Raw genomic sequence first — 8669 nt, 5'->3', positions numbered from 1 at the left:
TGAACTGAATGATTTTTCCAGCCTCTCGAGTCATAGGCTTCATTAAAGCTCAGCGTATAAAATATAAATAAAATTTCGCTAACGGCAGTTGACTGTAAGGAATTACTAATGACATAGCGATAAATCACATGCATATTAATTATATTCTTGAGCTCCCATAAATCACAAGATTTAAATGATATTTTAATTTCCATTTCAAAAAATGAAGAAACAAGAAAGTAAAACATTTATTCCGCCTCTAATATAAAAATCAATAGTGCGCCGTCTGGCAGATGTATCTGAGCAAAGTTTGGAAGCCTAGCTCCAAAGATCACTGCTTAAGCATAGTTTTATTAAATGTATGTTTTTATTAAATATAAAAATGAAAGTTTTCATCAAAAGAAAGCCTATGCGCTAAAAATGTTCTGTTAATGAATAAATTTCAACTGGTTCTTAAATTCATAACGGTATCGAAATATGATCGTTCTAAATATGTACGAGTATACTTCTACTAGCAGTTTTAAGTTAGCAAACTTCCTTATACAAATCTAGATATTTCAGTTATGAAACACATAAATTACATTTATTTATAACTGGCAATTTTCGTCACAATTATATACAACTTATCTAACTCGAAAATAAATAATTTATTTAAACTTGAAATACATTCTGTTGTTATTCGCAGTACATGATACTAAAAAGTATATTTTATTATAAATGGAAATATTTTTATCGTATTTTAAATAGTAGAATTGTTAAGAAGACTTAAAGAACTTAATTTATAAATTGGTTTTTCATCTACTTGACAAAATCCAGCTTTGCCGATAATTTAAGGTTGTATACAAACCTAGTAAGGTTGTATGGTAGCCTACTAGGTGCCATAAAAAATTATACGTAATTTTGTAAATATTGTTTACATTCTGAACTGTCATGTAGGTATTTAGTACTTAAAAAAGTTTTATGAAATTTCAAACAAAATTAAAAAATAATTATAAACAATGTATACTTAAAAAAACTGTGATTCTGCTTTTAAATTAAGAAATATAAACTTATTTAGCATAAAACACAAACAACTTTAATAGCTGGAAATATAAAACTACTGTTAAACCTCAGTATATGGCGCAATTAAAGAACTAGAACTCATTAAATACACGAAGCCTATCAGCCCACAAGTCTGTGGATTTATGGATCATATATTACTCTGGATTTACAAGCCTAGGATTATATTACATATACATTACTCATAAGATAACATGATATATTTACATTTCCAGCAACCATCACGGTGACTAGGGGGAACAAGTATAAATAGAAAAGGAAAGGGTGGGGTTGTTACTACCCTGACTTTTGTTTCACCCAACAGAAACGAGGGAGATCTGATAGATTACTAACCCAGTGTAACTCCCGCTGCTCTTATCGCCGCTAATTCTCTGTTTGTTTCGAAGAATCACAGTGATGGTTCCTCTTGGCGGCCGAGAAGTTAGAATCCCGACTTACCAACAGCTGCGTACATTGGGACTACATCCCAAAGATGACAGACGACAAGACGATGTTACAAAATTTAACTTTGTACTTTTGAGTCAGAGCTTCTCTGAGGCATTCCAAGCGGATGGTATTTGTGGTGTATACCACAAGCATCTAGAGATTAAAGACAAGCATAGATGAGCGAAGGGTTCATGATTTGGAGGTGCCTGACATACCAGGATTTGGTGGTGAGGATGGGGTGGGGAGTATTCCAACAAAAAGATGGGCCCGGGCTCACCCCCGGAAAAGGTTTGAAAATTTAACTAAAAACTATGAATTTTGAAGCTTTTTGACAATTGTTTTTAAACATAGAACTGTTACAAACCACAGCACTATTTGCTCGTACGATATGGTTTCTCGACATTTAACTCTCGAGATTCCCTGACTGGAATATATATAGACCTATATATATATATATTTGCTCCGCCGGCACTCGAACTCGGATCTCTCATTTTCCGGGTGAGCGCGCTACCACTACACCAAAGAAACCTTCTTTTTACGAATCAATTATTTTGTATTTGTCCGTTTCAATTGTATACTCTTCACGTATTGTCATTAATTGGCTTCCATCTTCAAGGTCTTTCAGCAAGTTTCTGCAATACATACAATAATCATAAACATTATGATAATGTCAAGGCTTTTACAACTTCCGTCGTGATATCATAAAATACCACCAGATAGTGAATGAACTACAGCCTCCTCCCCTCTCCTGCCACTACGCCTATATGCGTGTACAGTACACTTGCCAGTGTTTCCCCTCAACCCGCAGTGTTGTTCCACTATACTAAGGTATATTACATTTTAATGGTCACTGACTAATTATAAATATATTACGCAGCACATTGAAAAATATCATCAATATATTAACAAATGTTCCAAATCACATGTAAAATAAATACGATATAATGATGTAATGTTCCTTCATTTTCTTAATTATTATGATTATAAGATTATTGAATTAGTTTTGTAATTATATGAATTAGTTATTGAATGAAGTATTGCATTACTCTTGTCTGTAGGTGTTTACAGTGTTTAGTTCTATCACTGTGTTGTAAATCTTTACAAAAAAGAAAAACAAACCTTTGCGTTTTTTTAAACAAATACTTTTCAGTGAAAAACAATTTGTTAAGTAAAAGTATACAACTAAAGTAGCAATTTTAAGACTTAAGTGTGCACAATAAGTGAATGTTTTAAGAATATTTACAATTATTTATTTTACTTCACAAATAGTATTTTAACAGAACGACAGCATAACTTTTATAATATGGTTAAATGGGTATTTTTTATATATATTCAAATGTTCCAGGCATGTATGGAATATTTTCTCGTCCAATATTACCCACATTTTTGATATGGGAGTTTTAAGAAAACAAAAAACAACGGGAACAATTTCCATCAAACCCACGTTTTTTAAACAACGACAATGTCTAGACATTTTTTTTTTATTAAAGTTGTATATTTCATCACACATTAGTTGTTTGGAAAACGATTAAAACTTCATCTTTTTAAAAGATTAACTGAAACAGTAATAACATTTGAATTTGAAGTTTGGGTAAAAATGTACTATTATGGCATGCCGTACAGATAGATTGTTTTTGTTGTTATATTTGTCCTATGCAACCTTATATACATCTACAACATTTGAATGTTTAAATTTTTACATAAAAATAATGAGTAGTAGTGTTCTAAAATAAACAAGAGTCGGTGTTAATGCTGTAGTTTCATAAGAAACTTTTCCGTATCAATATTTGTGTCCCCAAGACAAACGACTCAGTTTATCTAGACTACTCAGATGGGTATATAAATATCTAAAATTACATTTTTTCTAGTATTGGCTTTTCAGAAAAACAAAGGGAAAAGTTTAGTTTTAAAGCAAAATACAATATGATAATTTCATAATTAAATTAACCGGGTCTTTACAAGTATGTTGTACTCATTTTCTTTATATTTCCTTCTTTATTTTCTGTTCGCAACAAACAAGTTAAATTCACAATATTAAATTAAATTTAAATAATTATATTAATAAAATATTTTCCGTTTTGGTTCACGAAGAAAGCTAATGGATCGAGCTCGTTTGTGGCTCACAGAAAAGTAAGACATAAGATGAAGCATGCACATAAATAAACAAAACAACAAAAACATTGAGATGAACAAGCCAGTCATATTTAACAACAGAACGTTTGATTTAAACAAAACATACACCTACCTGATAAACAGCACTAAAACAAAACATGCCATAACTATAAAGCACTGACGCACTACAGTAACACATTATACACGTACCAATCGCATGTGTTCTCAATTACCTGACATAACAGATCAGACACCGGCTCGGTCCTGGATTTGCCGGAGTGTACAAATGTCAGCTTCTTGTAAGCTATATCCGTTTTGGCCTATATCTTGTAGGCCAAAACGGTTTCTATTTACCAAAAGCTGCACAAGCTGATATTCTAAATTAAAAAGCACACAGTTAAGGGGGCAACAATTGTGACACCATATTACATCTTCATAATCTGACCTCCTGAAGATGCCAAACTCTCAGGGGCTTCCACAAGTTGAAAAGTATAAGTTGGACGGTAGTTGTTATATATAATCAAAGCTTCTAGTTTCGAAAATGTTAAAGATAAGTAATATTCACAGTCAAAGCACTTATAGAAGCCGGAGCTTTCGACCTGTAGAGTATCTAAGAGCTTCTGGAGATTAGAATCTCCCAGAAGTAAGATTTTTCAAAATGCCAAGAAATGTTGCACATCCTGATCTCTCAAATTTGGAGAGCTTCTAGAGATTGGTGTCTTTCAGAGGCTTGTAACTTCTAAGATTTTCGAGTTTCCAGTGTCTGGAGCTTCCGACAGTTAAAAGCTCTAAGAGGTGGGGGGTCTTCTAGAGGCCGAAAGCTGAAACTCCTAAAGCCAGGAACTCCCAGAGGTTACGAACTCAGCAGCCGCGAGTATTAGTGGCTAGATGGTTTCTTATACCAAACGATCCTAGAACCCGAGCCCTCTTAGCGACTAGAAGCTTTAAGTGGCCGGGAACTTTAAGAGGCTGAAAAGTCAACACATCAGGGAACTCCTATAGCTTCTAGAGCTTTGGTAGTGCCTGAATACCGATAGTCAATAACCACATGGGCTACAGCTTTGGGCTTCTGGAGGTTATCTTATAAACTGTGACGGAAATTTGCGACTACGAGCATAGTAGGCCTACCGTGTATTTAAGTTGGAGAGTTACATAGCCGTAAAACAACAGTCACCAGACCAGTGTTGATCCTGTGGTCAGGAAATGAAAAACACATGTTTAAAATTGGTAACTGTTTATTGGTTAATTCTGATATAATTCTATGTTTTTTCAGAAGGTTTACGCGATAGGGAAAACGAGAAATGCTCAACAACATTCTAATCGACGTCAGGTGACGTCCGCACTATGTGGTACAGGTCCCCCACCATGAAGAGAAAATTTTGTACCATAGCCGAAAGAAAGAAGTGATGCTAGAAAAGCTAAACGCTGAGGACTGTGCCGTCCAAACTTAGCTGCTTAGAACCTCTTCCAACTGAGCAGTGCCTCCAAGTGAACAGTACTTCGTAAGAAAACGTTTCTGCAATACTCGTAGGTAATATTCCTCTGTATGAGTGTGTGTTTATGGCAAGAATAACATATTGAAAAATATTGAATTGCGACTCTACAAACTTACTTCACTTAACGATTAAGTGTGTTAACACACATTGAATTAATACTTAATCAACCACAGTTATTACAATGCCATAAACAGTAAAATGACGTCACTGAGACTGCAATAATTTGTTGCTTATGCAATATTAAAAACAACTCCGAACGCTATAAAGAGGTGTCACATAATGTGTATCATGTTCTGTATTTTTAGTATCTCAATTATCATGATTTTCCGATCACGGTTTAATTCTGAAAGAGACTGCGAGGATTATAAAAACTCCAACACGTAATAATTTGAATACATTTCCCCCTGACAGTATAAATTTATTAAACAAAATACAAATCTTAATCGTGATAAGTGTAGGTAAGGTAATGAACGAAAGTAAATACTTGCCTATTATGACATTAACGACTAGTTAAAATGTTAGCATCATCATACTTCGGCTGTTGTTGTAGCGTTGCTTACGTGGTAACCTGCCACTAGAGCACCCGCAAGAATGTATTCCTGGGATGGCAGATGCTTCTGAATACTCTCTCTACACGTTCTAACAGTCCTGTTGCCAAGTTTACATGTATATTACTTAACCGTCTCAACAACTGTTGTAATAAACAAACATTAGCTGTTATGATAAAACATTTGTTTCCATTCATCTGGTTTGGATACTACATGTAAATCAAGCAGACAGTAGACTATGTGACCACAGCCACGTCATTACAGTGTTGGTGGTCAGTAGCGATATGACAACATCGCCTCGTATGTCATCGGACTACTTTCGTGCGAGTTACAGTAGTGATGTAAAAAAGGCATGAGTTATTGATGAAATGGAGCGGTCTACAATGCAGTTATACGTTATAGAAATTTATCTGAAAACCTTTATTGATTCAACTTTACGTAGATTTTATGACTTATTGTATGTTGAAATCTTAGGTAATTATTGCACACAATTGTTAAATTATAAAAAGTAACGCTTCTTCATTGAGGTTTACGACATTCAGTACGCCTTTGTTGTAAATCAATTGAATATCATGTGTTAGGGCTGTTATTGTAACTGAGTTGCGAAATAATAGCATAATCGGTATAATTGATTTGCTTTGCGTTTTAGAAAACTGATAATACGAAAGTTAACGTATAAAACCAAATAAAATATTGAATTTTTTGCAAATTTGGAGAATCGATTGTATTTAGTGTGTAAAGTGGCATTACGCAGTATGAAGAATATTATTGCCACTATTATACAGATTTATATGAATGAATACTATACGTTCCTAAATAATTAGCTCAATACTGTCCACTTAATGCTGTCTGGTGGTTATGGAGAATACCTGCTATAATGGTGTAAATTTATATTGCGATAAATGTAATGACGTGGTTTAGGAAAAAACCTAATTTTGATTTAATTTAATAAATTTTGGAATTGAATGAAAGTTACTTAAATACAATAGTTATGATAATTCTATTACAGTTCACAAAAATAGCGTTGGAGAATATGTTTTAATACTGTTTCCATTTTACAGGACGTCCGCTCGATCGCCAATACCAAGAAGTTGACTACCAGCCAGCCAGTAGTCTGTATCGTAATGTGTGTACAATGTTTCGTGTCGTATTGCGATTGTTTTATTAGTTCCTGCTATGTTAGAATGAGAATATTAAGTAATTATACTTTTCAAAGTTGTTATGCTCGAAGCTGGTTACATTTACAAACTTTTTACTGTTTTCAAAATAACAATTTTGTAACATTTTAATACAATTTTAATTAAAATATTTTATTTAAATCATATATAATTTTTTTTAATGTCAAAAATATACACTCACACAGGGCAATTTAAAAAACAAAACTGACTACTGAACAGTTTTAAAACGAAAACCAATAATTATTACTAAATTACTTGTATTTAAAGTCGAATTAGAATAACTGATATTTTGCATTTATAATAGTTTTACATCATTTGAGCCTGTTTTTTATTCAACATTAATTTTTAATGGTATTATTATTATTACTAATCTATATTTATTTACCGTTTAAATCGAACGCGCTCATTGTTGTATATGACAGATTGTATACGTTGTGAGATTTCGCTCTAAATTCAATGAAACGGGTTTTATCTACCCCACGTTCACCTAATAATCTACCGGAAAGGCAGTTTGATTTCTGCAAAATTTCTTTTTTTCTTTTGTGGTTATCCTGAAGGTAATTAATGAAGTGTTGTGTTGTACTTCCACAATATTGGTACTATAAATAAATTTCAAGACCATTTATGATTGGAGACTTTTAAAGAAACGAGGCTTTTTATGTTCTTCTTGCCTTATGCGCTGGATCAAATAGTGTCCCTTGGCAAAATGATACAAGGTTTGATAAAAAGTACCACTTTATTTCTCTTCATTTTAATTCGTTCTAGCAGGCTTCATGTTTCAACATATCCAAATCTTATTTCTTAATGTTTACTAATAAGAATATCCACGTTGAATTGGGTCGCCCCGTTTTATTCTGCTAATATAAGGACATAATATCTGGATAGTGACAGACTGTAAGTTTCAGAGCTTACGGATTGAGCGTGCGTTCAAAATCGGACATCGTTATTCTCATTTTATTTTTTTGCATTGGTATTTTCTTATTTTTTTCTGACGTTTTGATTGCAAAGATTTATATTTCGCCATGACATCTCAACAAATAATAAATGCTTACGATTTTAAGGCTTAAATTTAAACCCGTGCCCCGATTGTGCAGTAAAATGATCCCCTTTTTATGTTGCCTGCCTTTGACTGATGAATATGAAGGCTTTGTTTGAGCTAATACTTCATGCAACAGTATTCATACTTCATGCTGGTATTCAGTACTTCATTGCAGCTTAATGCAGCAATGGGGTTATTTTTGATTCTTTAAAACTCCTACTTGTTTATTGTAAATATTGACCAGTGAAAGGTGCGATGTAGAGATAGTGTGTCATTAAAAACAGTTCATATTTCAAATTCGACTTTAAATACAAATAATTTAGTAGTAATTCTTAGTATTCGTTTAAAAACTGTTCAGTAGTTAGTTTCGTTTTTAAAACTGCCATATGTGAGTGTATACCTGTATTTTCGAATTAAAAACAGAAAAGTATATATGATTTAAATAAAATATTTGAATTAAAACTAAAATTGTATTAAAATGTTACAAAATTATTATTTAGAAAATAGTAAAAATACTTCCGATAATATATTAAGTCAATTATAGCAATAAAAGATACATCCAATTTATGAATAACAACATCATACAATATAGACATAATAATTTAAGTAATTACAATAGCACTTAAAAGGAAGTTGCTATAAATAAATTAACTAATATAAAATATTATTAAAAAATAATGCTTTACCTAAAAATAACATAAAAATGATTAATATGTTAAATTGTTTTATAACACTATAAATCAATATAATTATTAGAAGATGGCCCAACCTTTATTTTTGATCTTTACGAAGTGAAACGTTTTTGGAACCCTAAAAGTATTTGGTTCACGAT

At 32.4% G+C, this 8669-nt stretch overlaps 1 long non-coding RNA gene across 1 annotated transcript; it reads left to right on the top strand.

Moving 5' to 3' along the window:
* Positions 1-2203: 2203 nt before the first annotated feature.
* On the top strand, positions 2204-6890 carry LOC124366557. The gene is made up of 3 exons (XR_006922827.1): positions 2204-2292; positions 4850-5107; positions 6682-6890. It is a non-coding gene; the product is annotated as an uncharacterized LOC124366557 (long non-coding RNA).
* Positions 6891-8669: the final 1779 nt, after the last annotated feature.

The sequence above is a fragment of the Homalodisca vitripennis genome, chromosome 7 (assembly GCF_021130785.1).
Source record: "Homalodisca vitripennis isolate AUS2020 chromosome 7, UT_GWSS_2.1, whole genome shotgun sequence".
Classification (NCBI taxonomy): Eukaryota; Metazoa; Arthropoda; class Insecta; order Hemiptera; family Cicadellidae; genus Homalodisca; species Homalodisca vitripennis.
The sequence above is the reverse complement of the archived record's forward strand: the minus strand, read 5'-3'. Positions and strand labels throughout refer to the sequence as shown.